Below are 5,780 nucleotides of genomic sequence, written 5' to 3' on the forward strand. Positions count from 1 at the left end.
GGGCCGCGCCAGGGGGGGCCGCGCCAGGTGAGGCCGCGCCGCTTCTCCTCTCCCCGGTCTGTGGCGACACCTGCTGGCCGTTCGCGGAAGCACAAGCTTCTGCTCTGCCCACTTGGTTCAAGTCAACAAATGAATTACTGAGCACCTACTATGTGCCCGGCAGGCATGGCGCTGAGTGTCTGGGATTCAGACCGTCTCTGCTCTCCTGGAATTTACAGGCAGAGAAGTTAAGCAGACAAAGAAAAAGCTGCAAGTTGTATTTTTCCTTGTTCAGATACAGAATAACTTCAGTTGGGGAAGCCCAGGCAGATCCTCTCTGAGATGCCGGGAAGACTTAAGAAGCTATGATACACTCCACAGAAAGAGAGTGGAACTAATCCAAGCGGCAGCAACAGCATGTGTAAAGGCCCTGAGGTAGGAAGGAGCCTGGCTATTTGGAGGAGGAGAATTAGGCCAGGAAACCAGAAGCTAGTGGGATGTGGTATGAAGCAGCAGAGACTAGATGAAGCCCTTCGTTTACACTCTCACTGTTACCACACAGCAACTGAGAAGTGGAAGAGACTTGCTCTTCCTTACAGAGTGAGGCAGTGACAGCCAGGTATAGAAGACTCCCAGCCCAGGTTCATGCCAGCCATGTCTGCTGTTGGTGTCCAAGAGTCCCCTCATTAGCTCTATGAACATTTCTTGAGCAGCTGTTATGTCCCAAGGACTGTGCTGAGCTTGGAGCACATAATGACAAATGAGACATATTCCTGGAGATGCTCCTAGTCTCGTGAGGGCTTCTGACCACGTTAGGAAGACTGGAGAAGGTTTCATCTTCTAAGAGCTGTTACAAATCTTCCCACCCCACCCCACGCCAAGATAAACCCAAAGGAATGAATCTGTAATGGTGGAAATTTAGGACAAGTAGAGGCCAGAAGATGAGATCTTTGAGCACTCTTCAAAGCACATAGGGATGACTCAATTCCCAACCCCATTAATCCCCAATTTTTGTAGAAGGGAAAAATTAGGTCACAGAGGATTGAGTCAGGATGCTGAGCTAGACCGCCACTGAAATGCCAGAATCCTAGTGGCAAGTTAAGCTCAGAGGACTTGTCTTGGTCACTGATGAAGCTAAGGTAATCCACCACCATCCTCTCCATCATCGTCATCATTCAGAATTTAGCAGCAGCAGCAGCATCTGGAACTTACTCTGAAACAGCTCCCGAGTCACTGATTTATTAAAACCCAAGAAGGTTCATTAAGTGCCGACCCAGCTCCAGCATTGCAGTTTGGGGCTGGGACACACTTACCAAGGTAAAGGCCATCCTTGAACAGCTCATAGAAGGTACAAGTTGACATTTAAACAAATTATTTCACCCTGGTGTGATAAAATGCTGAAAAGGTGGTAGTTTCCAATCCTGAGGCAGCACCACAGCTGTAGGATTTATTCTGCGAGGTCTTGAGAGAGAGGTAATCTGTGAATCACAAGACTATTCATCTGAGTCTCTAGTTCAGAGATTCACAAAGCGTGGCCCTAAAACAGCATCACTTGGGGACTTGTTAGAAATGTGAAGTCTGAATCAGATGCTCTGGAGGTGGGACCCAGAAATCTGTGATTTCACATCCCTCTGGGTGACCCTGATGCTTACTGAAAATTGAGAGGTTCTGATCCAGGAGGGAAGCCCCAAATAGCCTGTAAATCTGTTTTTAACAAGCTAACCTGATGATTTTCCATGATCCGAGTGTCTGGAAACAGTGCTTTAGTTGAAATCACTGATTTTCTCTTTTCACGTAGCTTTACATTCCTTTTTTCTTCTTTTATCTCAGAATGATTGTTCCATCTGCATTCTGTAAGAATGTACTTGTTCTCATGAGTAGTCATAGACCACACCAAAAAGCAAATAAAACAGACAGTGTCAATTACAGAAATAGAAACCAACCATTCGTTTGTCTGGGACTCTCCTGATTTTAACACTAAAAGTCTCACATCCCAGGAAACCCTTAAGTCTTGGGCAAACCCGGACAATTGGTCACTCTAGATAGGTATTTATTCATGTGCTTTCCTGTGACCCAGATAACAAACAACATAACATACTGAGGGTTTTGCATTATAATTTCTACAACCTTTTGGTGCCGGTCCTAATTCTAACCCAAATATTGTAATCTTCATCACCATCATCTTTATGACTTAGTATTTCTGATCCACTTTAATTAACAAAGCTCATAAGCAAGATGCTACACATTTCATTTTTTATGGCCAATTGGCTTATGAATATCATTGAAACTTGACTATGTAAAGTTGAAATAGCATTCTGTAAGTCAGCAATTTTACTCTTAGGTCGGTATGTCTGAAATATTTCATAATAAGTGTTTTATTTACTTTATGGTTTATGTAGGTATTCATGCTGTTCTTAACATATAAAGGCCCCATGACTTAATAAAAATTTAAAACTTCTAGGCTGTCTAAGCCAAAAAAAGAGTTTCTAGTTCTATACTGAGTTTGTATGTTAAGGAAAGGGTCTGTGTATTGTTCATTTCTGAACTCCCCGTTCTTAGCAAAGGGCCTTACAGCCTGTAGTTCCTTAGTAAATGTCTGCAAATCAATATAATATTGAATAAAACTCTTCATTTTATAGATGAGGAAACTGAGACTCAGAAGTGAAATGGTTTAGCCCAAACTGGATACTGACATAGAGGGAGCACCAGGGACTTGAACCCGAATCTCTTGACTCTTCCAGGCCAGTGCTTGCTCTGCGGCACTGGCGGTTCTCAGAGTGTGGTCCCCAGACCTGCTTGTTTCTGGCAGGGCTGACAGTATACTTTGTTGCCCCAAAGCTAAGTCAGTTCTCTTGTTCTATGCCATAAGATAGTCTACAGAGGTCAAGGTCTCACTGGTTCACTACATTGAAAATCTTATGCTGATTGGATCTGCTGAGTAATAGCTGAGCAGAAAGTATTTGAGATGCCCTAGTAAAATATGCAAATAAGGGGGTGGGAAATAAGCCCCACAAAAATTCAAGGGCCCACCTTCTGGGCAAAGTGTCTGGATATGGAGTACATCAAGAAACCCCCTCCAAGGTGAAAGACATATTGCTACGCCTCACACCAGTCAGAACCAAAAAAGAGACACGATGCTTGATAGGTCTTTTTAGATTCTGGTCCAACGTATAACACATCTGAGTGTGCTACTTTGATCTGTCTATAGAGTTACCCATACGGCTGCCAGTTTTGAGTGATAATCAGAACAAGAGAACTCTCTGCAGTAAACTCAGGCTGTAGAACAAGCTGCCCTGTAACGTGAGCCTATGATCTGGCCAATGCAATGATACAACAGTGGTTTTACTGAATTGGAAGACGAGCCTACAACTCAGACTTTAGACTCCACTTGCCACTGAACCAACAGGAAAAGGGGGAGAGAATAAATTTACTGGTTGAAGTGATCGATCCTGAGTACTGAGGGGAAATTGGGTTGCTTCACCACAATGTGGGCAAGGAGGACGATGTCAAGAACTGGGCAATTTTCTGGTGCCCTTAGAACTTCCATGCCCAATAGTAGAAGTTTAGGGAAACTACAGCAACCAGAAAATGTCAGAATAGTTGAGGACTCAGATCCTTCAGAAATGAAGGTTTGGTTCACTCCACCAAGTAAAGAACCCCAACCAGTTTGAATTTCTAACGAGAGAGAAGGAAATACAGATGGGGAGTGGAAGAAAGAAGCCCAGAAATCAACTATGGCCTCATGCCCATGATTACAGAAACTAGGATGGAATGTTACATATTATCTATTTGCTTGTTTTTTGCATGTGTTTGTTTTTATATGCTAACCATTTTCTTCTAATTTCTTTTTCCCGTTTTTATTTTATATGCAAGTTTTCAGAAATTAACTCTACAACTTAGCCTTTAGGTAACAGAATATCAGTGGGACTGTGACTGAATTTCAGGAGTGATTTATATATCCAGTGAGAGATACAGTGACTCTTGGGACTGTGCATCTCCTTATTTTGGAGAAAAAAGGTGACACATAGGAAGCAAATCTGTATCTTGTCTTGTAGAAATCTAAAGTTTTTATTATTGTATATAAAATAAAAGAAAAAAGGTGACACATAGGAAGCAAATCTGTATCTTGTCTTGTAGAAATCTAAAGTTTTTTATTATTGTATATAAAATAAATGTGTGTGGTGGGGCATATATGGGTGCTAAGCAGCCAAAGGAAGGGACTGTGCCATTGTCAATTTATTGCCTCTTGGCTCCAAATTCATCCTTTTTGCCTGCTCTGTGAAGAGGAATCTGGGCCCTTGTATTTTTCTTTGCCAGATGGCACTGTGTTAAGCTTTGCCAGTAGATGGCGCAGGAGAGACGTCGCAGTCAAAACAGGATCTGCTGCCTGGTGCTGATGGCTGCTCCCCTGGTTTCTCCAGAGCACCCCCCAGTGCCCGGCTCCTGCAGTGCACAGCAGCCAGCCTCAGTCAGCGGCCAGCAGATTCCACCAGCACCCCTTTCCCATGGTTTTGTAATAGCATGCCTCCGGTGAGACACCTCCCAATAACTGCTTGCCCTGGCACTCTGGGGGTGGATTTACAGCAAGTTCCACCAGTAAAGCACCACAGCACTTCTCTGCCATCTGGTGAACCATGGTCATGCCCTCCCGACAAGGTCTGGATCTCAGCTCTGTCACTGGGGGTTGGCGGCCTCTATCTCAGCCCTGGGGGTAGTAGCTGCTCCTTATATCTGCTATTCCTCTATTTTTTTGAATTCTCTTTACTTCTTACCAAATTCTCACAACCGACTTAGGGTAAGTAGTAACTGCCCTTGGGAGGGGGGCTACGTAAAAGCACGTGTCAGCCTGTCCTACCCTCCCCTGGCCCTGCACTATCTTTCCTCCCCTCCTTCTCTATCCATCCACCTCCTTGCCCTCTTCCTCTCATTCCGTTCCTCTCTTCCCCTCTTTCTGCTTCTCTCTCTTCCTCCTCCTCTTCTGTCCCCCTGACCCTTTTGAAAAATAAACAGCCCTTTTGAAAAATGTGTGTGCACTTGAGATGAGATAATCATCGAATCCATTAGTGCTTGGCAGAGGGCTCCCTTCTTTTGCTCTGATGTCCTGCCAGGAAGGGGTGGGCAGAGGGTGCCAGGCAGGCACAGCTGAAGCTGGTGGTCACCTCCCGGGCCAGGCACCCTCTCTTCAAGTACTTTCCACCAGTGCCATCTCCACAACATGCTCCTTCAGCCTAGCTCTGATCACGAGCTCCGAGGGACCTCTGCAGGGCTGCCAAGGGACACACTGGGGGGGTGGCGTGTGGAAAAGGAAGGGGCTTCCTTCAGTTTGTCCACACAGACCCTCGGCTTCTCCCCCCAGAAAAGACATGTTGAAGTCCTGACTCCCAGCACCTGCCAATGTGACCTTATTTGGAAATAAAGTCTTTGCTGATTCAACCAAGCTAAACTGAGGTCATATTGGATTAGGATGGACCCTAAATTCAGTGGTTGGTGTCCTTGTAAAGAGAAGGAGATTTTGAGACACAGAGACACACCTGGAGGAAAGGCAGACATGTGGCGATGGAGACAGACACCATCCACAAGCCAAGGAGCTCCAAGGATGGACAACCCAGCCGTTCTGGAAGAGGCAAAGAAGGATCCTCACCTGGAGCCTTCCAAGGGAACATGGCCCTGCTGACACCTTGATTTTGGATTTCTAGGCTGCAGAACTGCACAAGATTAACTTTCTGTTGTTTTCAGCCAAGGTTTGTGGCAATTTGTTTCAGCAGCCTCGGAAGCAACTACATGCCCTGAGACGTCTGTGA

This window comes from Galeopterus variegatus, unplaced genomic scaffold, assembly GCF_000696425.1.
Source record: "Galeopterus variegatus unplaced genomic scaffold, G_variegatus-3.0.2 Scaffold1450, whole genome shotgun sequence".
Lineage (NCBI taxonomy): Eukaryota > Metazoa > Chordata > Mammalia > Dermoptera > Cynocephalidae > Galeopterus > Galeopterus variegatus.